This window comes from Sus scrofa, chromosome 3 (assembly GCF_054392235.1).
Source record: "Sus scrofa isolate SSC_HxYL_T2T_F1_AM1 chromosome 3, Sscrofa_HxYL_maternal_Yorkshire_Landrace_v2.0, whole genome shotgun sequence".
Taxonomy (NCBI): Eukaryota; Metazoa; Chordata; class Mammalia; order Artiodactyla; family Suidae; genus Sus; species Sus scrofa.
Genome location: NC_139385.1, coordinates 26,240,665 through 26,267,340, shown reverse-complemented (window position 1 = coordinate 26,267,340; position 26,676 = coordinate 26,240,665). Strand labels below are relative to the sequence as shown.

The following is a 26,676-nucleotide window of genomic DNA, read 5'->3' as shown; positions in this document are numbered from 1 at the left end:
AACCGCCAGCGCACATGCGGGACCCACCCTTCCTCCTCTTCCTCCTCCTCCGCCTCACTGGTCATCGTCGCCCTAGCCCGCCGCTGCCCGCTGCCCAACGCCCGCCGCCTCTTCGATCTCTTTCGCTGCCTCCACCACCAACGCTCATGCCGGACCCGCTGTTGCTCCTCCTCTTCCTACTCTTCATCCTTCGCCTCCGCCTCCGCCTCCGCCTCCTCCTCCGCCTCACTGGTAGTCGTCGCCCTAGCCTGCCGCCGCCCGAAGCCCGCAGCCCGCCACCTTTTCGTTCCTTTCGGCTGCATCCACAGCCAGCGCCAATGCAGGACCAGCGCTTCCTCCTCCTCCTCCTCTTCATCCTCCTCCTCCGACTCAGTGGTCGTTGTCGCCATAGCCTTCCGCCTCCCGCTGCCGGCCCCCTCTTCGTCTCTTTCACTGCCTCCACCGCCAGCGCTCATATGGGACCCGTGCTTCCTCCTTCCCTCCTCCTCCTCCTCCCCCCCCTCATCCTCTTCCTCCGCCTCACTGGCCGTCATCGCCCTAGCCGGCCAACACCCGCTGCCCGCCGCCCGCCACCTCTTAGTTCTCTTTCGCTTCCTCCACCGCCAGAGTTCATTTGAGTCGCTCGCTTCCTCCTCCTCCTCCTCCGCCTCACTGGTCGTCGTCGCCCTAGCCCGCTGCTTCACGGGGCCCGCTGCCCGCCGCCTCTTGATTTTCTTTCGCTAACTCCACTGCCAGCGTTCATGCGGGACCCATGCTTCCTCCTCCTCCTCCTCCTGTTTCGCCTGCACCTCTGACTCACTAGTCGTCGTCGCCCTATCCTGCTGCCGCCCGCTGCACGCCGGCCGCCGCCACTTCATACTCTTTCGCTGCCTCCACCGCCAGCGCACATGGGGGACCAGCGCATCTTGCTCCTCTTCCTCCTCCTCCTCCACCACCTACTCATCCGCCGCCGCCTCACTGGTCGACGTCGCAGTAACCCGCCACCACACGCTGCCCGCCGCCCACCGCCTCTTCTTACACTGCCTCCACCGACATTGCTCATGAGGGAACCGCGCATCCTCCTCCTCCTCCTCCGCATCCGCCTCACTGGTCGTCGAAGCCCTAGCCCGCCGCCGCCTGCTACACGCCGCCCACCACCTCTTCGTTCTCTTTCGCTGCCTCCACCGCCAGAGCTCATGCGGGACCCGCGCTTCATCCTCATCCTCCTCCTCCGCCACACTGGTCGTCATCGCCCAAGCCCGCCGTCGTCCCCTGCCCGCCGCCCGCCACCTCTTTGTTCTCTTTCGCTGCCTCCACCGCCAGCGCTCATGTGGGACCCACGCTTCCACCTGCTCCTCCTCCTCCACCTCCTCCTCTTCCTCACTGGTCGGCTTCGCCCTAGCCTGCCACTGCACGCTGTCTGCCACCCGCCGCTTCTTGGTTCTCTTTTGCTGCCTCCACCACTAGCGCTCATGCGGGACCCACGCTTCCTCCTCCTCCTCCTCCAACTCCTCCTCCGCCTCACTTGTCTTCGTTGCCCTAGCCCGCCACCGCCCGCTGCCCTCCGCCCGCAGCCACTTTGTTCTCTTTCACTGCCTCCACCGCCAGCGCTCATGCGGGACCCACGCTTCCTCCTCCTCCTCCTCCTCCTACACCTTCTCCACATCCTCCTCCTCCTCATACCCCTCCTCCTCTGCCTCCACCTCACTAGTCGTCGTCGCCCTATCCTGCCGCCACCTGCTGCACGCTGGCCACCGCCACATCATTCTCTTTTGCTGCCTCCACTGCCAGTGCTCATGTGGGACCCGCGCCTCCTCCTCTTCCTCCTCCTCTTCCTCCTCCACCAACTCCGCCTCACAGGTCATCGTCGCCCAAACCCACTGCCTCACGCTGCCCGCTGCCCGCCGCCTCTTCGTTTTCTTTTGCTGCATCCACCGCCAGCGCTCATGCGTGACACAAGATTCCTCCTCCTCATCCTCTTCCACCTCCTCCTCAACCTCCTCCTCTGCCTCTGCTTCCGCCTCACTGGTCGTCGTCGCCCTATCCCGCCGCCGCCAGTTAACCGCCGCCCGCCGCCTCTTCGTTCTCTTACTCTGCCTCCACCACCAGCGCTCATGAGGGAACCGCGCATCCTCCTCCTCCTCCATCTCCTCTGCCTCACAGGTCGTCAACGCCCTAGCCCGCCGCCTCCTGCTGCACGCCGCCCACAACCTCTTCCTTCTCTTTCGCTGCCTCCACCGCCAGCGCTCATGCGGGACCCGCGCTTCCTCCTCCTCCTCCTCCTCCTCCACCTCCTCCACCTCCTCCTCCTCCACATCCTCTTCCTCCTCCTCCGCCTAACTGGTCCACATCGCCCTAGACTGCTGCAGCCCGCTGCCCGCCACCCGCCGCCTCTTTGTTCTCTTTCGCTGCTTCCACTGCCAACGCTCATGAGGGACCCGCTCTTCCTCCTCCTCCTCCTCCTCCTCCACTGCTTCCGCCTGTGACTCACTGGTCGTCGACGCCCTAGCACTCTGCCGCCCGCACCTCTTTGTTCAATTTCACTGCCTCCACTGAAAGTGCTCATGTGGGACCCACGCTTCCTCCTCCTCCTCCTCTGCCTCACTGGTCATCGTCGCCCTAGTCCGCCACTGCCTGCTCCCCGCCGCCCACCGTCTCTTCGTTCTCTTTCCCTGCCTCCACCAGTGCTCTTGCCCGACCGGCGCTTCCTCCTCCTCCTCTTCCCCCTCACTGGTCGGCGATGCCCCAGCCCACCTCCGCCCGCTGTCCACCGCCTCTTCGAACTCTTTCCCTTCCTCCACCACCAAGGGTCATGCGGAACTCTCTCCCTCCTCCTCCGCCTCACTGGTCGTCATCGCCCTAGCCCTCCGCTGCCCACTACCCGCCGCCTCTTCATTCTCTTTCGATGCCTCTAAGCCAGCCCTCATGAGGGAACCTCGCTTCCTCCTCCTCCTCCTCCTTCTCCTACTCCTTCTCCACATCCTCCTCCTCCTCATACCCCTCCTCCTCCGCCTCACTGGTCATTGTCGCCCTGGCCAACCGACGCCCACAGCCTGCTGCCCGCTGCCTCTTCCGTCTCTTTCGTTGCCTCCACTGCCAGCGCTCATGCGGGACCTGCACTTCGTCCTCCTCCTTCTCCTCGCCACACTGGTTGTCGTCGCGATAGCCCACCGCAGCCCCCTGCCTGGCGCATGCCGCCTCTTCATTCTCTTTCGCTGCCTCCAACTCCAGTCCTCATACTGGACCCGCGCTTCCTCCTCCTCTGCCTCACTGGTCGCCGCCGCCCTATTCCGCCACTGCCCGCTGCCTGCCACCCGCTGCCTCTTTGTTCTCTATCGCTGCCTCCATCGCCAGCTCTCAGGCGGGAACCGCGCTTCCTCCTCCTCCTCCCCATGCTCCTCCTCCTCTACCTCCTCCTCCTCCACCTCACCGTTCTTCACCGCCCTAGCCTGCCACCGCCCTCTGCCCCACGCCCGCCCCCTCTTCGTTCTCTTACACTGCTTCCAATGCCGGCGCTCTTGCGGGACCTCGCTACCTCCTCCTCCTCCTCCTCCTGCTCCACCTCTTCTTCCGCCCCGTCCTCACTGGTCGTCACCACCATTCCCGCCGCAGCCCGTTGCCCGCCTCATGCTACCTCTTTGTTCTCTATCGCTGCCTCCACCGCCAGCGCTCATGTGGGAACCACGCTTCCTCCTCCTCTTCCTCCTCCTCCTCCGCCTCGGCCTCACTGGTCGTCGACGCCCTAGCCTACCTCCACCCACGGCATCCCAACTCTTCATTCTCTTTCGCTGCCTCAATGGCCAGCGCTCATGCGGGACCCCAGGCTTCTTCCTCCTCCTCTTTCTCCTCCTCCTCCTCTGAATCCGCCTCCGCCTCACTTGTTGTCGACGCCATAACCCTCTGCTTCCCGCTGCCCTCCGCCTGAGGCCTATTCGTTCTCCTTCGCTGCCTCCAATGCCAGCGCTCATGTGGAACCCGCACTTCCTCCTCCTCCTCCTCCTCTGAATCCGCCTCCTCCTCACTTGTCGACGCCCTAGCCCACCGCCGCCTGCTGCCTGCTGCCCGCCGCCTCTTCTTTCGCTTTCTCTCCCTCCACCGCCATCGCTCATGTGGGACCCCCGCTTCTACCTCCTCCTCCTCCTACTCTTCCTGCTCCACCTCCTCCTCCTCCTCTGCCTCACTGTTCCTCGTAACCCTAGACTGCCAGCACCCGCAGCCCGCCCCTGCCAACTCTTCGTTCTCTTTCGCTGCCTCCACCGCCAGCGCTCAAGTGGGATCCACGCTTCCTCTCCTCCTCTTCCTCGTCCGCCTCCTCCTCCACCTCACTGGAAATCGTCGCCCTAGCCGGCTGCCTCCCGATGCCTGCCGCCTGCAGGCTCTTCATTCTCTTTCACTGCCTCCACTGCCAGTGCTCATGTGGACCCGCGCTTCCTCCTCCTCCTCCTCCTCATCCTCCACCTCCTCCGCACTGGTTGTTGACGCCCTAGCCCGCCGCCACCCGCTGCACACCGCACGCCGCCTGTTTGTTCTCTTTCGCTACCTCCACCGCCAGTGCTCATGTGGGACCCGCGCTTCCTCCTCCTCCTAGTCCTCCTCCTCCTCCTCTGTCTCATTTGTCAATATCGCCATAGCCCGCCACCTCCCGCTGCCCTCTGACCACTGCCTCATCGTTCTCTTTCGCTGCCTCCATCGCCAGCGCTCATGTGGGACCCGTGTTTCTTCCTCCTCCTCCTCCTCCACCTCCTCCTCCTCCACCTCCTCCACCTCCTCCTCCTCCTCCTCCCCCACCTCCTCCTCCTCCTCCCGCCCCACCTCCTCCCCCACCTCCCCCACCTCCCCCACCTCCCCCTCCACCTCCCCCACCTCCCCCACCTCCCCCACCTCCCCCACCTCCCCCACCTCCCCCACCTCCTCCCCCTCCTCCTCCCCCTCCTCCTCCCCCACCTCCTCCCCCTCCTCCTCCCCCTCCTCCTCCTCCCCCTCCTCCTCCCCCTCCTCCTCCTCCCCCTCCTCCTCCCCCTCCTCCTCCACCTCCTCCTCCACCTCCTCCTCCACCTCCTCCTCCACCTCCTCCTCCTCCTCCGCCTCCTCCTCCGCCTCCTCCTCCTCCTCCTCCTCCGCCTCCTCCTCCTCCTCCGCCTCCTCCTCCTCCTCCTCCTCCGCCTCCTCCTCCGCCTCCTCCTCCGCCTCCGCCTCCTCCTCCGCCTCCTCCTCCGCCTCCTCCTCCGCCTCCTCCTCCACCGCCGCCAGCGCTCATTCGGAAACCGCGCTTCATCTGCCTCCGCCTCCGCCTCCGCCTCCGCCTCCGCCTCCGCCTCCGCCTCCGCCTCCGCCTCCGCCTCCGCCTCCGCCTCACTGGTCGTCATCGCCCTAATCCACCACCATCCGCTGCACGCCGCCCGCAGTCTCTTCGTTCGTTCTCTTTCGCTGCCTCGACTGCCAGCCCTCATGCGCGACCCGCGCTTCTTCTCCCCCCCCCCACGTTTCCATTGTGGGAGCACTGCCCCCACCCCCAAGTCCCCAGGGTCTGCCTGGACACCCTCTCCTGGATCCCTAGCAAATGACAAGTGTCCTCAGGCATAACCCTTCCAGGGGCCTTCTAACCTCACAGCAGGAAAAAGGTACAGAGCCCACCAATTTCATGAAAAGTCCAGAGGGTTCTGTGGGGTTCTGTGGGGAAGGTTCTAGATCACAGCAGTGGAACTGAGTTTAGAGAAGGGAGGCTCCATCATCAACTCAGGAGCAATCTCCCAGGATAAAGGATGCACACTTAGCAGGGGCCCCAGGAGCTGGTGCAGACACGATGCTAGGGGTATTCCCATACACTTGGAAAACTTATCATTTATGAAAGAGGTTCATAAAAGACATGAGAAGGCTGGTGACGTGGGAACACCAGGATGGATATGTTCTGTGATCCCTGAATGATCCAGTGGTGCTCATGCACTGAAGAGAGCAAGCCCACACCTTTCCTTCAGAGGGGACTTTGTTGCTGAGGGTCAGGGCTTCCCTTAGGTACCTCAGGAACTAATGTCAGAGGCACCGCTGCCCGTGTGGGCTCATTCATAGTGGTGGCATGAAGGGACCACAAACATCTGAGAGCAAATGGACACAGGATTGTGTCGTTCCCCCATGAACTTCTACCAGGTTCCAGGCCCGAGCTGGTGTTCCCGCCTGAGACCCAGGGTGTGCAGGTGAGGACAGATTCCCACAGGAAGACCCAGCCACACTACGGCCAAGGTGCCTGGCAAAGATGTGCCTCATCTTGTGTGACGACACCAGGGAAAGCATATCACAGTGACCTGGGGATACTCAAGGGTCTCAGAGGGTCTGCTGGGACATGGTCCCCCTTCCTTCCCAGGCATACCTGGGGCCACATTCCCATAGGAACCCAACAACCAAGAACCACCCCATTTGGATTTTATCTTTCCCTGTATTTCTGAATGATGTTTGTCTTTATTGTCCTAGAACTCTCTGTTGGCATTCATCCTCTCTAGAAATTGGAAGATTTCACCCCATTGATTTCTGGCTCTTATCAATTTTGCCAAGGTATCATCTGATGGTATTATTCTTTGCAAGTAATGGTGTTTTATTCTCTGGCTACAGGTTCAAGTTTCTAGGTTTGCCCTCTTTTTAAAAAAGTTTTATTGTGGTGGATTTACAGTATCATGATCCTTTCTGCTGTCCAAGAAAGTGGTTCAGTCAAACAAGTACACACATCTGTCCTCTTTCTGACCCTTTTCACACATAGATTATTACAAAGTGTTGGATAGAATTCTCTGTGCTTCATAGCAGGTCCCTATTGGGCAATCATTCCATACATCTCAGTGTGCATATTCAAACCAAAACCCACATTCCATACCTCCCCACCTGTCCCCTTTAATAACCATCAGTTAATTTTCAAAGGCTGTGAGTCTGTTCCTGTTCTGCATATAAGTTAATTTGTATCTTTTTTGTTCCCTTCAGCCTTCACATAAAGTGACATCATAAGATGATTGTCTTTCACTGTCTAACTTCACTTAGCATGATAATTTCTAGGTCCATCCAACATGTTTCAGATGGCATTATTACATTCTTTTTATGGCCAAGTAGAAGACCATTCTCCACATGTACCATATCTTCTATATCCATTCTTTCTTTGATGGGTTTTAGGTTGCTTCCATGTGTTGGATATTGTAAGTAGTGCTGCAATGAACACTGGGGTGCACATATCATCTTGAATTATTGTTTTCTCCAGAGAGTTTTAGTTTAGTTTTTTAAAAATTGATATATGTGTAAGTCACCTGCCCTAAAAAATGCCTCCATTTTGGAACAACGTTTTGTAGTGTATGCAGCCCTGTCTCCAGCCAAAACCTAGACATAGAAAATGTGTCACCTCAAAACTTGTTCTTTCCAATTTGTAATCACTTCCCTGCAATCCTTAGTCCATATGATGAGAAATTAATTGCCATGTGTTCCTTTCACTCGCTCATAAGTCACAAAACATATAATCATTTGTGTTTAATTTCTTTAGTTCACGACTCTGTTTTGTGATTCATTCCACTCGCCTCCCACAACTGCCATCCATTCCTTTTATCAACCAGTGAGTTTCCATTATATGAGCACATCACACCTTGTTCACCCCACCACACATGGATGGATAATTCAAAGATCGGGTTGTTCACAGTTTTGACTTTCATGATAAAAGTGGCCATATACTTGGGCAATGTATTTTGTGGCAGTCATGGTTGTTGTCTTAATGAGCATATATTTTTATTCCTTTTGGGTCAGGAGGAATTTCTCTATCATGTAAACACTAGGTTGTCATGATTCTCAGGTTCTGTATTTGCTAACTCACCAGTGAAACTTGTATGATAGGAAACATGCATTGTTGTAGTTCAGGCGAGGCTCACCCTTCCTGAATCTCAAATCTTCCAGGGTCTTACGTGGACAAGGTCTGGATGCAGAGAAAGTTGTTGGGCTCAGGAGGGTAAGCCTCTCACATTCCTTCATCCCCTCAGTGTCCTGGCCTCAGCTCAGTCTGCAACACCCTTAATGGTGGGGTGAGGCCTTCACAACAATATCTGTCACAGGAGAGCAACGAAAATGTCCTTGTGGCACAGCAGGTGCCCACATCTCACTGCTAATAGTCCCAAATCAGGTTCTCACCCTTCAGGACACTTCCCATGGCTTTGGCTCAGGATGGACAATAAATAGGTGCATTCTGGGTCAGAAAGGATGCCTTTTTCTAAGTTGGGGAAAATGTATTGGAAATATTATTCACAAACTGCTTCTTTGAACTTCCTGCACTTGAGAGGTTGTTCAGTCTCCTTCTGCATCTGTTAAATGCAGACCTTTGTGAAGGCCCGTGCTTAGAAATTTAATTTTTTTTTGATTATTAGATATTTAGTAGTTACAGGTAAGTATGAACTATTATTACAATTATGGGAAATATTTTTTGGCTGCTAATATTTTGAAGTTTAATTCTAACTTTAATTTATTCTTTAATTGAAAGATAGTAGATCTGCAACCAGGCCTATGGGCTCCCCTGTTGCTGACCTGGGGAGCCACATCTCTGAAAGCTTCTATGGTTCCCATCTTCACCAATTTTGCATTTGATTTTCTCTCAAGATGACAGACCATCCCCTGGAAAGGAGAAACTTCTTAGAAAAGAGGCAGAAGGGTCAGGTCCGTTTCTGTGTGCAGAGGGAGCCCTGATGTCCTCTCCCCAAGTGGCCATGTCCTTGTTCACCTTGACCCTGTGGTCACACTCTGGGCTAGAGGGGCTTACAGATAACATGGGGAAAGAGGCTACACATAGGACCAAGGCAGTCCCCATGTCAGGGGGCAAGGACACTTCGGAGGGAAGACGCCTCCTGAGGAGGGACAGGAAAGGAGGGCTGGGGTCTGGGTTTCTCACAGGACCCTGGAGACAGTGGTTGCCCAGGGGAAAGTGCCTTCATGGAGGAAGGCTCAGCTGAGTGGGCTGCGCATGTTCCAGCAGAGGGAGATAGAGGGACAGAAGGAAAGGGGGACAATGAAGGGGATAATTCAGGCCCTGCCAGAGCACCTTCCTTTCTGCTCCTCTACCTGAAACTTCCTTCTGCTTCCTCACTGGATATAGTCATCACACAGGAAGTGATGTCTGCGCTCTCACAGGGAAGGGACCTGTGAAGGGGGTGGAGGCTTCCTTTTTCTCCTGCTTCCCCACTGGACTGATGGCTGGTATTGAATAAAGGTGGCAGTTCCTTCAAGCATTTCGGCTGACTAAAGCCCTGAGGCCTTCAGATGCCTTATCTATGCACACATGCCAGAGATTCCTGCTTGGTCCATAGCGCTGAGCCCACATTCTAAATTCTTCCCTGGCCCTCTCCTGGTAGGTGGGGGAGGGGGAGTGGAAGGGAACATTTCAGTGCTTCACAACTGCTTGCCAGTTTTCCAGCCAGTTTCAAATGGGTTGGTGAATGTCACACCCACTTGGCATTCTTATAGAAGAATTTATCTGATTCTCATTCGTGGATATTTTAAACATATGGAATGGAAGGGAATTACCTAGTGGCAATTTTTTATTTTCCATCCCAATTACAGTTTCGAGGTCCTGCTTTAGTTGCCATACTGACAATGAGAAAACAACAACATTAAAAGAAACCTCAAGAAAACTGCAGAAAGCAAAACAAAGCAAAAAGCAAAGAAAGAAGAAGAGTCTAAATAGATTAAGCTCTTATTTTCACTGACAGCAGGTGGGTTTCTGGGCCTGGGTGTCTATTTCATTTCCTCTGGTCGGTCCAACCTCCCTAGGTCCTTGTCTACTCAAAACGAGGATTTGGAGGTGTAGGATGGGGCACAAGGATGGAGGCAGGCAGTATGCCCAGAGGCTGTTCTGGCCTGGAGATGGGGCCCAAGCAGGGGAGACCTAGTGGTTTTGCCTCTCAGGGATAGAGGCAGGAGTGTCTCCAGGCAACAGCGGTATGTAAATCACAGGAGTGATTCTGGGTTACAGGGAACTTCCCTTGGAACTGAAACTGCAATGTTAAGGCTCTGACCTATGTCCTTTGCATGAGCCCTTAAAGTCCATCACCACCCAGCAAAAAGGAGATCACTATCAAGAATGTGGGACCTGTTCAGAGTAACATCTCTGAACAAGTCATATCACTGTGAGCAAAAAAAAAAAAAAAAAAAAAGGCATCCTGCTTGTTGCCTCAGAGAAAGCAAATAGGCAGGTTGCAGTGCACTGTAACAATGCTGACCTGGGCATTTTTCTGGAGCCTTTCAGTTCTATCGATCCCCAGCCAAAAGCAAATCACAATCAAGGGTCTAGGTCTAGGATCAGTTCAGTGTAACTGATCTGATATGAACAATTCAGAAACATTGTCATGCTCAAAACACAATCCTGACTGTTGCCCCAGAGCTGGCAATAAAGAGTCAGACAGTAGCACAGTGTAACAGCTCTGACCTAGGCTCTTTTCAGGAGCTGTTCAGGTCTACCAGCCAGACCAAGAAAGGTCACACTCAAGAGTCTGGAACAGTGCAGTGTAACAGCACTGACCTGGACTCCTTTATGGAGCCATTCATGTCCACCACCTAGACCAAGAAAGGTCACAATCAAGTGTCTGGAACAGTGCAGTGTAACAGCTCTGACCTGGGCTCCATTCAGGAGCTGTTCAGGTCCACCAGCCAGACCATGAAAGGTCACACGTTAGACTCTGGAACAGTGCAGTGTAACAGCTCTGAACTCGGCTCCTTTAAAGGGCCTTTCAGGACCACACTCTGAAAAAGAAAGACCATGCTAGAGACTCTGGAACAGTAGTATAACAGCTCCGACATGGGCTCCTTCCAAGAGCCATTCAGGTCCAGCACCTGGACCAATACAGGTAATGATCAAGTGTCGGGAACAGCGCAGTGTAACAGCTCTGACCTGGGCCCCTTCCAGGAACCATTCAGGTCCAGCACCTGGACCAATACAGGTAATGATCAAGTGTCTGGAACAGCGCAATGTAATAGCTCTGACCTGGGCTCCTTCCAGGAGCCGTTCAGGTCCACCAGCCGGACCAAGAGAGGTCACACGCAAGTGTAGGGGACAGTAGAGTGTAACAGCTCTGACCCAAGCTCTTCTCAAGAGCCATTCAGATCTGTTGCCAAGAGCAGAAATAAACCCTCTTTCCTGTTGCCTCGGGGGTGGCAGGCAGGAGTCAGGCAGTCGTGCAGTATGACAGTTCTCACCTAAGCTCTTTCCACAACAAATTCACAGGTGTTGCTCCAACCAAAAAGGACGAAGCAACCGAATGTCCAATAGCGGCGCAGTGTAACCGGCCATGACGAGAATTTCTTTCAGGAGCGGTTGAAGTCCACAGACCCATGGGGAGAGCGCTCCCGCCAGTTGACTGGAAGGTGGACACCAAGGGCTCAGGACCAAAAGACAGCAACCTCTTCTTTCATCCTCCTGGAGAAGAGCCCACGTGGAACTACGCACTGACTGTGACCACCATGACATCTTCCCTTATATACCTGTATCGCGGACCTGTTTGGGGACCTCCTGTTCTCTTGCACCACACCCCTAATTGCCTGTCCCACAACCCTTGTGCTGTGCCTGCTTGCATAAGCCTGAGGGGTGGGGCTGGGGCATGTTCTCATACTCTGATTGGTTCCAGGCTGATGCCTCATTTGCATGGGAAAAAAGACATAAGGCAGTGCTCCGAAGAGCATTCCTCGGGTACCTGTATATTTCTCCATTGTTGGGTCAGTGACCCTCACCTCACTGTAAACCTCAGCATGTTCACCCAAAGAATTAATAAACAAGTTTGCTTTCTTTTCAGCGAGTGTGTTTATTCGTCGTGTTTGCCTGGTGGGTCAGGTTGGGTTACCTGAGGAAGCCAGTCTGGGTGGCTGCCATGGGATCTGAGTCCCACAGTTACGAGGCTGGGGCTGGGGTGCTGGGCTTCCCTGTCAAGGTGTCTGCAGGTCTCAGCCCAGTGATCCTTCAGACCCCACTCCCTGGGCTCTCAGGTTTTATCCCAGTATTTGGCCATGCCCATGGGGACCTCTCCGATTAGATTGGAGGAATCTAGATTAGATCAAGTTGAAGAACTTAGATTAGACTTTAAGATATGGATGAACTTACACCTGCTGCCAAAGAGTGTGCAAGACTTGGGTTTGCAAGGTCAAGCCTTCCCTGAGTCAACCTCGTGAGGGACTCATAGGGGCAGTGGGATTTAGTGCTGAGGGAGGGTATCCTCCAAACTGTATGTTGGGGGTGGGGTGTGGAGAGAGGGGGTGGGGGGAGTGGTTCATGAAATCAGTGCATTGGACCAAGAAGAGCATTACAAATTGTATAAACTAAGGGAGTTCCCACTGTGGCTCCACAGGTTAAGAAGCAGCCTGGTATCCACAAGGATATGGGTTTGATCCCTGGCCTTTCTCAGTGGGTTAAGGATGCAGGATTGCCATGAGCTGTGGTGTGGGTTGCAGATGTGACTTGGATCAGGAATCTCTGTGGCTGTGGCGTCGGCTGGCAACTGTAGCTCTGAAGTGGCCCTTAGCCCGGGAACATTCCTATGCCATGGGTGTGTCCCTAAAAAGAAAAGATAATAATAATACTAGGAGTAGTAATAGAAGACAAAATAACACAGAGTAGCACAGTAAGTCTGCATATCTGAGTGTATAGAGAAGCACAGGAAAGGTAGGATGAAGAGGAGACAGACTTTGTTATTATCTTTGGAGATACGATGTACAGACTAATTGAGGGAAGCTGGTGGCCAGATCTCAGGACTGGGCTCCTAGTGGCAAACCCTGTAGCAGATGACCATGTGGCACTGCTCAGAGCTGACTCCCTCCAGCAGGAAGGATTCCTCTCACCCACAAGGGGTCCCACCTGCTGAGGGGCCATAGGCCCAGGCCCTTCGCAACAGGGACAGCTGCAGTGAATGTTGCCCCCAAGGGCACAGCCCTCTGCAGGAGTCTATGTGCAGCCCTGGGGTGGAGGGTCTGGCCCCCATGCTCCAATCAAGCCAACTTGGAAGGATCACCCAGCCTCACAGCTTCCCGTGGCTGGGGCCTTCATCCAGCCTGCAGGGCACCCCACCCTACCTGCTGCCCAAACCTGTGTCCCTCTCCTCCCTTCCCATCCCCTCCCAGAAGATCCCCCAAGGGTCACCCCTGGTGGACTTCCTCCTCACCACCCTCCCTTAAAACCCTGCTTCCCTGGGGACACCATCTTCCACAGCTGGCACCAGGAGTGGTGGCAACGAGCAAATCCTGAGATAGGAGCTGAACCAGAATCACTCACAGCCTTCTGGCACCACAGAACAGAGGCCCTGGTCAGCTTGAGGAGTGAAGGGTGAAACTCCCCATTTGTGGGTGGGCTCCTGGAGGGAGGGGGTACACTTAGGGGCATAAATCAGTTCTTTGAGAATAGGGGAAGCAGTCTTTCACAGTGGGCCGAGGACCGTTTCTAACCAATCAAACACACAGAGTCAGAGAGAAAACCTGACAATGGAAAGGAGGTATGAATTGAAGGTGCTCTCCCTCATGCAGCCCAGGGTGGAGAGCTGAGGGCCAGACTAGGACACAGAGACCAGCCAACTCAGGGACCAGGGGCTGTGGTGGAGCAGAGTGGGACCCTGGCAAGGATGAGGGCTTTGGGCTGATGGCCCCCAGATCTTGTGCTTCCAGGTTCCCTGCACTCCCTGAGCATGCAGGATGTCCCAGCACCCCCTCCCATTGTGGCAGCCCTGCCCCCTTGCTCAGACACAATGCAGAGACTTCCAACGTGTAGGCCTGTCTCCAACCTCAGGTCCCCAGGGCCTGCCTGGGCACCCTCTCCTGGCTGCCAAGGCAATGGCAAGGGTCCTCAGCCATACCCCAGCCAGGGGTCTTCTGACCTGACAGCAGGAAAAAAGACAGAGCCCACTAAGTCCATGAAAAATCCTGAGAGTTCCCTAGGGCTGTGTGGTGAAGCTTCTGGATCACAGGTGTGGAACTGAGTTTAGAGAAGGCAGGGCCTGTCATCACCTCAGGAGCAACGTCCCAGGATAAAGGATGCACCCCTGGCAGGGACCCCAGGAGCCGGAGCAAACAGGATGCCGGGGGGCTCCTCCAAACATGGAAGATTGATGGTTGTTGAACGAAGGTCATAAAAGACATGAGAAAGTTGGTGCCATGGGAGTCCTGGGTGGATATGCTTTGTCCTCCCTCAATCATCCAGCGGTGCCCATGTGCTGATGAGGCTGAGCCCACACCACTCCCCTTGGCAAGGACTGTGCTGCTGAGGGTCACAGCTTTCCTGAGGAACCCCAGGAGCTGACATCAGAGGTGCCACCGCCCATGTGGGCTCACTCATAACACTGGGCAAGAAGGCACCACAAAGGTGTGAAAGCAAGCAGACACAGGATGGTGGAGTTCCACCTTGAAGTTTGTGATCCCTCTTCCAGGTTCCAGGCCGGAGCTGGTGTTCTCCCCTGAGACCCAGGGCCTACAGGCGAGGCCAGCTTCCCACAGGAAGTCCCAGCCACACCACAGCCAGTGTGCCTGGCAATGATGTGCCTCAAATGGTGGGAAAAGCATATCACAGTGACACGGGGCCTCATGTCATGGAGACACAGAACCCCAGGGTCTATGAGGTTCTGCTGGGACATGGTCCCTCTTCCTTCCCAGGCACACCAGAGGCAACATTCCAAGAGAAGCCCAACAGCCAAGATCCACCCTATTTGGATTTCACCTTTCCCTTTTTTTCTGAATGGTTTTGGACTTTACTGGCCTAGAATTCTCTGCTGACATTCACGGTCTCTAGAATGTTGTAGATCACACCCCATGGATTCCTGGCTCTCATCATTGCGGCCAAGATAGTGACAGTTGGTATGATTATCTGCAAGTACTATGCCTTTATTTTCTGGCTACAGGTTTTACTTTATGGGTGTTTTTTTTTTTTCATTTTTAAAGGTTTATTGAAGGATAGTTGGTTTACAACATTGTGCTCATTTCTCTGCACAGGAACGTGGTTCAGTTAAACATGCACACACATCCATTCGAGGTCACATTCCTTTCCCATAGATTGTCACAGAGGGTTGGGTAGTGTTCTCTGTGCTATACAGCAGGTCTCCACTGGCCAATCAGTGCATACACCTCACTGTGCATATGCCAATCCCAAACCCCCAGTCAAGGCCTCCCACACTTGTTCCTCTTGGTAACCATCAGTTTATTTTCAAAGACTGTGAGTCTGTTCCTGTTCTGCATCGAAGTTGACTTGTATCTTTTATTTTTCCTTAGGTTCCCCATAACGTGACACCATACGATGTTTGTCTTCCACTGTCTGACTAATTTCACTTTGTGCTATAATTTCTAGGTCCATCCATGTTGCTGCAGATGGCCTTATTTTGTTCTTTGTATGGCTAAGTAATATATCATTGTACACATGTACCCCACCTTCCTTACCCACGCCTCTCTTGATGGCATTTAGGTTGCTTCCATGTCTGGGGAATTGTAAATAGTGCTGCAGTGGATATTGGTGTGCATATACCTTCTGAAATTCTGGTTTTCTACAGAGAGTTTTAGTTTATTTTAAAAAAAAAATTGATGTATGTATAAGTCACCTACCCTAAAAGGCCTCCATTTGGAAACAATATTTTACAAAGTATGTACCCATGTCCCCACCCAAAACAAAGACATAGATTCTGTGTCATCTCACAACTTGTCACTTCCCATTTATAATCCCTTTCCTGCAATCATTAGTCCATCTGATCAGATATGAATTGCCAGAGGTTCCTTAAACTCACTCAGAAATCACACAATGTATAATCATTTGTGTTAATTCCTTTAGCTCATGACTCTGTTTTGTGATTCCTTCCACTTGCCTCACACAACTGCCACGTGTTCTTGTGATCTTCCAGTGTTTTTCCCTTCTGCGAGCCCATCGGAACTGGTTCACCCCATCACATCGGGATGGATAGTTCAAAGATTGGGTTGTTCACATTTCTGACTTTCCTGAATAAAGTTGCCATAAACATGGGCTACGTTTGATTAATGAACATACACTCTTATGGCTCTTGGGTCAGGGGGAATTGCTCTGTCTTGGGAAACACTAGCTCCTCATGGTTCTCAGATTCCGTGTTTGTCATTTCACCCATGAAACTTTTGTTGTAGAAAACCAGCATGGTTGTGGATCAGTCGAGCCCCCGCCTTCCTGAATCTCAAATCTCCCAAGGTCTTACAGGGACAAGTTCTGGCTGCAGAGAAAGGTGTTGGGCTCACGAGGAGAAGGAGATCACCCCTTGAAGCCTCTCACATCCCGTCACCACCTCAGTGTCCTGGCCTCAGCTCAGCCTGCAACACCCTGAAGTGGTGAGGTGGGGCTTTCACAACAGAAACACAGTCAGAGGCACTTTATCTTTCCATCTCATATATCTGTCCCAAGAGAGAAATGAAAATGTCCTTGAGGCAGAGCAAGTGTGCCCATCTCACTGCTAATCGTCAAGGCTCACATCCTCTCCCTCAGGACACCTCCCCTTGCTTTGCTTTTGCTCAGGATGGACAATGAATAGGTATGTTCTAGGTCAGCAAGGATGCTTTTTCCCAAGTTGGGAAAAAGTTACTGGAAATATTATTCACAAACTGCTTCATTGCACTTCTGCCCTTGAAATGATCTCTGATCTCCTTCTGCATCTGCTACATGTAGTCTTTCGTCAAGGCCTGTTCATAGAAAGGTTTTTTTTCCTTTCTTTTTTTTTTTTTTTTGTATTTTTAGGTAAGTACGAATGTTACTGTAATTATGTGAAATAGTTTTGTGGTTGCTATTTTTAAATTTAATTTTAAATTTAAGTTATTCCTTAATTGAGGTATGGTAAAAATTACTGCTGGACACTCTGGGCTGACCTGCTGCTAACATGGGGATCCACGTGCCAGAAACCTGCTATGGTTCCCATCCCCACCAAATAGGAATTTCATTTTCTCTGAGAGGAGAGAAAGGAGAAACTGTTCAGAATAGAGGAAAGGAGAAACTGGAAAAGAGAAACTGTTCAGAATATAGGGAGTGGGGTCAGGTCAGTTTCTGTGTACAGAGATAGCCCTCATGTCCCTTCCCCATATGGCCATGACCTTTTTCATCTTGACCCTGTGGGATCACACTCCAGGCCACAGGGGCTCAGAGATAAAACATGGGGAAACAGGCTACATAGGATCAGGACAGGGTTAGGGTTAGGGTTAGTGTTAGGGTCAGGGGGACAAAGATACCTCAGCGAGCAGATGCTTCCTGAGCAGGAGCGGGAAAGAAGGGCTGGCATCTGGGTTTCTCAGGGGACCCTGGAAGCAATGGTTTCTCCAAGGGCAAGTGCTCTCATGGTGGCACACTCAGCTGAGCAAGCCCTGCAGGTGCCAGCAGAGGGAGATACAAGGACAGAAGGAAAAGGGGCCCAAGGACGGGATACTTCAGGGCCTGCCAGAGCCCCTTCCTTTCTGCTCCTCTACCTGAAATGGCCTTCCTTTTCCTCACTGGTCATGGTCATCACACAGGAAGTGATGTCTAGGATCTCCCAGGGAGGGGACCTGTGAAGTGGGTGGCAGCTTCCTTTTGCTCCCTCTTCCTGACTGGACTGGTGGCTGGCCTTGTATAGAGGGGGCAGTTCCTTCAAGTATTTAGTCTGACTAAACCCCTGGCACCTTCAGATTCCTTATCTGTGTGAACATGCCAAAGATTCCTGCTCAGTCCATAGAGCTGAGTGCCCACTCTGACTTCTTCTCTGGCCTGCTGGTGGTCAGTGGGGGTGGCTGGTGGGGGTGGAAGGGAACGTTTCACTGCCTGTCTTCCAGCCAGCTTTAAATGGGTTGGTAAAAGTCACACCCATTTGGCATGTTCTAGAGGAATTTAGCTGACTTTCATTCTTACACATATTTTATAGTTATTGAATAAAAGGACTTGTCTAGTGGCAATTTTTTATTTCCCTTCCTATTCCAGGTTCTAGGTTCTGCATCAGTTGTGATATTAACAATGAGAAAACAACAACAACAAAAGAAACCTCCAGAAAACTGAAGAAAGCAAAACAAAGCAAAAAAAAGGAATCCCAGTCCAAAGAGATTAAGATGTTCTTTTCACTGCGTGCCAGTGCATTGCTGGCCCTGGGTGTCAGTTTCCTTTCCTCTGCTCTGAGCAATCTCTCTGTGTCCTTGCCCATCCCAAACAAGGATTTGGAGGTGTAGGACAGGGCACAAGGATGGAGGCAGGCAGTAGGCCAGGATGTAGATCTGGCCTGGAAGTGGTGCCTAAGCAGGAGAGATCCTGTGGTTTTGCTTTGCAGGGACGGAGGTAGGAGGTCTCTGCAGGCAGGAGTGACATGCAAAGGAAAGCTGTGGTTCTGGTTCACAGGGAAGTTCCCCTAGAACTGACACCACAGTGTGACTGCTCTGACGTAAGCTCTTTTCATGAGCCATTAAGGTACATTGCGGGCCCCCACCTCCGTGAAAAGGAGGTCACAATCAAGAATCCAGGACCTATACAATGTAACATCTCTGATCTCAACAATTTGGATCCATTGCCTTGAGCAAAAAGCACTCCTGATGGTTGCCCTGGAGCTGGCAATAAAGACTCTTAATAGTGCAGTGAGACAGCTCTGACCTGAGCTCCTGTCATGAGTCTTTCAGGTCAACCACCCCAAATGAGTAAGATCACCATTAGGAGTCTGGAACAGAAAAGTGTAACAGCTCTGGCCTGGGCTCCTTTCATGAGTCCTTCAGATCCACCACCTGGAAGAAGAGAGATCACAATCAAGAGTCTGGAAGAGTGAAGGGTAACAACTCTGACTTGGACTGTTTCCATGAACCGTTCAGACCCATTGCCCTGAGCTGGGGGGTATGGACACTCTCTTGCCTGTTGCCTCTGAAGTGGCAGTCAATTGTCAGATGGGAATGCAATGTAACAGCTCTGCTCTAGGCTCTTTCCATGAGCAATTTACATCTGTTGCTCCAAGCAAAAAGGAGGAAGCAATCAAGTGTTCAATTGTTGTGCAGTGTAACAGCCTGGACCTGGGCTTTTCTCGAGTGATTCATGTCCATGGACCCATGTGAAAAATGCTCCCACCAGTCGACTTGAAGATGGAAACCAAAAGTCCAGTAACAGAGTACACCAAGCTCTTCTTTCATGATCTAAGACAAAAGGCCAGGCTGAGGTAGACACTGGCTGGGGCTGCAACTTGATCTTCCCATATATACCTTTATCATGGACATGTTTGGGGACCCCCTCATCTCTTGTTCATGCCCACTAATTTTCTGGCCCAACCCCCTGGGTTAGGCTTGCATAATGCCTGAGATTTTGGGGGTGTTCTGTTGTTTTTGTTTGTTTGTTTGTTTGTTTTTGTCTCTATGGGACCACATTCTTCTCCTCTGATTGGTTCAGGGCAGGGATGCCTTGTTTGCATGGGAAAAAGGTTATGCAGCCGTGCCCCAAAGAGCACTCCTCTTCCTGCACGTGTCTTCATTGTTTGATCACAGGCCTCCTGTTTTGGGCACTCATCAACTGTTAGGTGGGGTAGGATGGACACCTTGACCTGGGCGATTCAAAACAGGCTGCTGTGGTGGGGAACACTGGCCCGAGAATGGGATCATAAATTAGAACACTATCCTACAACTAGGCTTCATTTCAATTGGCAGGGGAAACCGAGGGAAATACACTCTGTGCAGGTAATCTTCCATCTGAGGGGTAACAGGAGCTAAGTCATAAGTGTGGATTGGATATTGACCAGAGGTGCGATCCCACTAAAGGCCAGATAATGGGAGGGGTCTCTCCACCTCAGGAGAATTTAAAACCTCATGAGGTGACCCCAAAGGTCCCCCAAAGCCGTCCAGAATTACCTCCTTCCTTGAGACCAAACTTACAGTTAGGAATAATGGGGACATGCTCACAAGTCCAAAAACAGAGAAGAGGAGACCATGTCAAAGGTTAAAATCTGCCCATTAGTAGAGACAGAAAGGGGAATTGGGGCCCCAAAGACTATTACCCAATCCCTCCTCTCCTTGAACTAAAACAAATCAAACAGGACCTGGGGAGCTATATAGACAAGACAAGCCACTCTATAGATGCCTTCCAATGTGCCTTGAACTTTAAAGATATAATGGTGACCCTCAGGGAGACTCTGACAGACCCAGGACAGAGTCCAAAGATCAGGAAAGCTAGGAAATATGACACTGGGCTCCACAAGTCTCATTGTAGGTAGCCAGAGAAGGAATTGCCAGGCCTCCCCTCAGAACCTAAGTGGGAATTAAAATAACCCAGGCCATATTTGGGAAAGAGACCATTAACTCCTATGTATCAAAGTGCCTAAGGTCATCAGCTATGCAAAGGTAGCTGCAGTGGACCAGGGACCCAAGGAAAACCCTATTGCATTCCTGGAAAGGTTATGTCAGGCACCCTAGAAATTCACAACCTTAGACCTGGAGTCCTAGGAAGGGCAGGTCATCTTAACGGATAAAAATTCCTGACCCAATGTACATCACACATGAGAATCACATTTGAGAATGTACCACAGCACACACTAGATGAGAGGATCCAAGTGGTCACCGATGCCTATTACAATAGGGAGCAGGAAAGGGAGGGCAAGGCTCAGGAGGATGAGAAGAAAAAGCAACTGGGGCATGCCCAAATGCTTATGGCCTCCAGGGGAACACTCAGATCTCCACTAAAGCCCCTAGAAGTAAACCAGATGGGAAATGCCGGATTTGCCGACAGCTGGGGCATTGGGCCAAAGAGTGTCTGAGATGGAGCCGACCACCTAAAACAGCTTGCCCCACGTGTCATTGACATGGATATTGGGGAGCCTTCTGCCCCTGGGGCCCCTGGGTCAGAAGCAAACCCAAATGTAATGGTGGTCCAATGGGACTGAAGCCGCCCACTCCATCCCGCCCCACTTTCTGGCATCATCCTCAAGGGGCTGGAGCTAAGGGTACAACAGGACACGGCAGGTAGGCCAAAAGTTTTCTTGTAGGAACCTGGGGCTGCCTACTCCTTTTCAATCTCCTACTCAGGACCCTTCTCCTCTCAGGCCTGCACCATTCTGGGCGTCACAGGGAAAGCCACCACTAGGCGCATCCCGCTGACACTACTTTGGTGGTGGGATATAGTAACATTCACCCATAGCTTCCTGGTGGTCCCCAAATGCCCCATTCCCTTACAAAGAAGGGACCTACTCTCCAAGGTGCGAATCCCTGTACCTCTAGGTTGGACTCCCAGCCCAAGCCCCTTGCAACCCCGTAGTTGCTCCAGGGAACAAAAACCACCTGAGACTCAGGAGGCAGAACCTTGGGAATTGAACAGTGACCCCCAGCTCTGGCACCAGAGAATCTCAATGAGCTCACAGGGCATTCTAGGTGGCAATCTCCCTTAAAGACCCCACCATAGTTCCCAAGCAAAGACAGCCTCTCCTTGAAAGGGAGCCTGAGGAAAGACTACAACCCATGATTAACACATCCCTGGTGTGTGGGTTGCTGGAGCCCACCCTCTCCCCATGTATCATTCCACTATTCCTGGTGAGTTGAAAGGATGGGACCTGGTGAATGCTCCAGGACTGAAGGATCGTAAATGAGGTGGTCCCCTTGCATCCCACCGTACTTAACCCTTATGTGCTGCTCAGAGAGATTCCTCCAGGGTCTCAATAGCTCATGGCTCCTGACGTAAAATGTGTCTTTTTCTACATTCCACTAGCAAAGGAATCCCAATTCCTCTTTGCCTTTGCATGGAATGCCCCTGAAGGAAACCCTCAGCAGTTCCCATGGATAGTCCTGCCTCAGGGATTTAGAGGCAACACCCTTCACTTTGGACAGGGCTTAGCACAGGACCTAAGAGAATTACACTTAGGACAGCTCATTCTAAGGAAGGAGGAAAGCTGTTACACTATGTAGATGATACTCTCATTTGTCGACTGAGAGTCATTTCTCTAAGGCCAAATCTCAGCCTTGCCGAGGTGGGCTACCAGTTCTCTAAGGCCAAATCCCAGCTTGTGAAACAGGAGGTCTCGTAGGTGGGAGTAATCCTCACTCTGGGATCTTGATGGCTGCCATCTGATCAAGTGTAGAGCCTATTCCAGCTCCCCAATCCCATGACCTGAAAACCTCTACCAGCCTTCTTGAGACTTACTTACCAGGTACTGCAGGCTATGGACACCCAGTTATGGGCTCATCTCTATACCTGGTGTGAGCTGTCTGGAGGGATTGGTAAAACCTGCCCTGTCTGCTGGCTGTTGTACATGGGATGTGATAAGGCACTAAACAGGTGGTGATGGCATCTGGAAGTTTGGCTTTACAGAAAGCACAATGAAACTTGATAGCTAATGCTCTCAGTGGTAAACCTTCCTAAGTGGAGCCGAACACCCTTAGGGAGGGTATTCTTGAGGGAGTGGAAAAGTGTTTTGAAGAAGAAAGGCTTAAGTGTGTTGTTTAACACTTGTCACGGTTCTCAAAGCCCAGGAAGGGCCTCGCCAGCTCAAGATCCATGTTTCCATTGTGAATGAGAGGCAGAAATCTTTCATCCAGACAATACTCCTTCTGGAAGGAGCTTCCTACTCAAGGCTCAAGTGTCAGGGCGTTTTTAGAGGTTTTAACTCTTAATGCAAGCATATTCTTGCTCTATGCTGTGCTCAAAATGACAGGATGTAGGAAGGGGATGAGGGGAGGGGAGATGGTGTTGAGGGGTGTGAGTAGGGGATTTGGGGAGGTGACTAGGAATGAGAGACGTGAGCAGGGTGAGTGGGGTGGCAGCATGCTGACAGGAGGAAAGGAGAGGGCCAAGGCAGAGCCCTGAGAGAGCCCTTGGTGTCAGTGGAGGTGAGGGCTGGCCCAAGTTAGGTGGGCCTCCTGCCTTCATTCCCTTTGACTCAGGAGAGGGGTTTGCCATGTGGGACTACCCAGAGAGCTCATGGCTTTCGAAGGAGGAGGTGCTCACAGGTACTGGCCTCATGATTGGGCTGTAGATTTCTGGGTGGTGTGGCAGGGCTTGCCTTCATTCTGTGTGGGGACGAAGGGGAAGAAGTGAGGAGGAAGTGGAGGATGGTGAGGATCAGAACAAGAGAGGTGGAGAGAGCTGGAGGTGAATCCAGGAGGTGCAGGAGAGGGGCCCAGGGGTTGTCTTGCCAGCAAATGGGCTCTGCTCTAGCCGTGGACCATCAGGAGGGCGGAAGCACCAGACCCCAGGCATCAATGCCCGGGCTTGTATCCCCTGGGATGTCTCCTTGAATGACCTAAAGACCTGGCCTTGTATTCTCCACCCACGTCTCTTCTGGGCTGAGGGCATGAGGATGGATGTGGTCCAGAAGCACTGGTGGGGGAAGTCAGCATACAACTCACCATCCCCTTCTGGAATAATCTTAGGGGTGATGACAGGCCAGGTAGCACAGCCCATCAGAAAGTAAGCGATGAACCCAGATCCTTCCTCTGTGGCCACGAAGGGATTCTAGCTCCCTCATTGCCACCTCTCCCATCTGGTCAGCAGGTAAGCTCATGTGCCCTCCCATTCAGCCCAATGAGCTTCTCAGGGGTGGGGGAGCTGCCTGGTTTTCTCATTGCTCTGATCCTAGCCCCTGAAACCCCCAAAGCCTGGCTCTTTCCCACTGCCTACCAATCCATGGAGTCCCTTGGCATCTGGCTAGGAGGAGCTGTGGCAGTGCCAGCTCTGGGAAACCTAGCTCCTCCTCTCATCTCCTGCTGAATTGTGGGCATAAGGAGAAACCTGGATCTACACTGAATCCTTCCTGATGGATAGGATAAGCAAGGGAGACTGGTACTTCAAGGAGAAGTCAGGGAAGGTGGTGACCTCACCAACACTCCTCAGAGACCCCTACCCCCAACTCCACACAGGGAGAAATTCTCCCCATGGGTTGGATGTGTATTTAGGGTTGGCAGGTGCCAACGTTTAAAATAAGAATGGATAATGGGGTCCTACTCTAGAGCACAGGGAACTCTATGCAGTCTCATGGGCTGCAACATGACGGCAGATAATATGAGAAAAGTTTTATATACACACACATACATACCTATATACATGACTGGGCCACTCTGCTCTGCAGCAGTGATTGGCACAACATTGTAAATCAACCATAATTTAATTTCTTGAAACATTATCTCTGGAAACTGACAAAAAAAAATGATTTGGTACATATATGCTATGGAATACTAGTCAGACAAAGACAATGATGAAATAATGCCATTTACTAGTCAGACAAAGACAATTATGAAATAATGCCATTTGCATTTACATGCATAGACCTAGAGATACTCGTGCTCAGTGAAATAAGTAAGTCAGCCAGAGAATGCCAAATACCACATGATATCACTTGGATGTGCAATCTAAAATTGAACACAATGCCTTTTTATGAACCTGAAAGAGACTCACAGACATAGAGAACAGACATTTTGCCAAGGGGAGGGGGAAGTGAGGTGGATGGACTGGGGATTGGGGTGAGTAGATGGAAATTATTACATGCACAATGGGAAAGTGATGAGGTCCTACTGTATAGCACAAGAAACTCTATCCAATCTCCTGTGATATACCCTGATGGAAAAGAATATATATTAAAAAAAAAACCTTAAAGCATATCTATTTATCTCAGAGCTGAAAACCAGGGGCTGCATTTTCAATTCCAGAAAGATGGAGAAGATGCACTTGGCCCTACTCTTTCCAAGAAGTGCAAGGAAAACCCTAGGATGTTGTAGAGAAAATAAACATAAGACCATGAGAAGGAAAGAGAAGAAGGCAGATGGGTTGGGGCCAGGGACCCAAGGAAGACCACGTTGGTCAGTTTTGTTTTGTTTGTTTGTTTGTTTGTTTCCCTTTGGTTTAGCCCTGTACTGACAGCATATGGAAGTTCCCTGTCCAGGGATCACATTGGAGCTGCAATAGACACTGGCCTGTGCCACAGCAACAGTAACAGCAATAGCAACAGCAACATCAGATCCATGCCTCGTCCGTGACCCTACACCAGAGCTCATGGCGAAACCAGATCCTCAACCCACTGAGGGAGACCATGGGTGGAACCCACCTTCTCATGGATGAAACTAGATTTCATTACCACTGAGCCCCAACTGGAACTCTGGTCTAACAGTTCTCACATGTTCTAACTGCTGAACCTTCAACGTGCTTAGTACACTTACATTATCCTACAGTTGGGCCAAACCATCTACAACAGCAGCGACTTATATAATATAGTTTTGAATATCTTATGGAATGTACTGAATACTGGAGTGAAGGTTAAAACCAGAAATGTGTCTGGGCCCATGGATGTTAAGTGTGTTGGTTGTTCACCCTCACAACTGTGTGCCTAATGGGGATCCACATCTCACAGCCCCTGCCCAACATCCCAAGAGGATGGTACCACCTGTCACCCGGGCAAGATCAAAATTCAATGTATGGTTTCTTCAGAATATGTGCTACTTTCACACCTTCAAAAAGTTGAAATGTTGTAAATGGAACCCATGTAAGCTGAGGGCCATAAGTAGAAGAACTAGTTGGGAAAGTTAGAACTGAATAATCAATAACTAAAATAAGCTCAGTGAATGGACTCAGCATGAGAATGGAGGGAATAGAAGAAACAATCCCTGAACTGGAAACTGGGAGCATTGAAACTAACCAAATCAAGCAACAGAGGGAAAATAAATGAGCAACCAACCAACCAAACAAACAAACAAAAACAGAGCCTCTGGGACCTGTGGGACTCTAACCCAATTTCAGCATTTGACTCCCCAGAGTCCCAGAGAGAGAGAAGTGGGGAGGAAAGCTGTGGAAGGTAATACATTTATATGATATAATGCCTAGAATCAACACGTAGAAAACTGTATGAAACTCAATGATTATATGTAAAGAAAAATGGAAATCTAATAAAGCCCTGAACGAACCCATAAACAGGCAGGATAAAGAGAAGAAAAATGGGAAAAAAAAGAAAGCTGTAAAACAAAAATGGTAGAGTGAAGGCCTACCACATCAGTAATTGCATTCAATGTAAACAGTCAACCTACATCGGTAAAAAGAGATAAGCAGGGCTCCCACTGTGGTATTGTGGGTTAAGGACCCAGCCTTGGCGCAGCTGTGGCATGGGTTGGCACATATTGAACCCTGGCCTGGGAACTTCCATATCCCATGCGCACGGCAAAAATAAAATAATCAATAAAATACAGAGAGAGAGTGAGAGAGAAAGAGAGAGAGAGAGAGAGAGAGAGAGAGAGAGAGAGAGAGAGAGAGAGAGAGAGAGAGATTAGCAGACTAGATTAAAAATATTTTAAGGCAGTTCCCATTGTGGCTCCGCGATGATGAGCCTGGTTAGTTTCCATGAGGATGTGAGTTTGATACGTTCCCTGACTCAGGAGGTTGAGGATCCAGCGTTGCTGTGAGCTCTGGTTTAGGTTGCAGACATTGCTTGGACACCCTGCTGCTGTGGCTGTGGTGTATCCCAGCAGCTGAAGCACCAATCCAAATGGACCCCTAGCTAGGGATCTTCCATTTGTCACAGGTGTGGCCCTAAAAATACATACATACATACATACATACATAAAACAAGTAAATAAAAATAAATAGTTCCTTCTCTGAAAGGGACTATCTAAATACACATTGTGGACACAGAGCCAGATCAATGGAAAACCTCCCCTTTCGGGTAATGCTAAAATGTTCCATAAGATAGGGACTGGGAAGTGGGTGATACAAAACAGGCCAGTGCTTACTACCAGAAACAAGAAGCCTGGGATAGAACAAAGAAGAAAGATGCA

At 51.5% G+C, this 26,676-nt stretch overlaps 1 long non-coding RNA gene across 2 annotated transcripts in view; it reads right to left on the bottom strand.

Moving 5' to 3' along the window:
• Nucleotides 1-16,650: 16,650 nt before the first annotated feature.
• LOC110258473 (uncharacterized) overlaps nt 16,651-26,676 on the bottom strand; it is a 365,891-nt gene continuing 355,865 nt past the window's right edge. For both annotated transcript variants that reach the window (XR_014840499.1, XR_014840496.1), the window contains one exon: nt 16,651-18,681. This is a non-coding gene — a long non-coding RNA (uncharacterized LOC110258473). The remainder of the gene's footprint in view (nt 18,682-26,676) is intronic.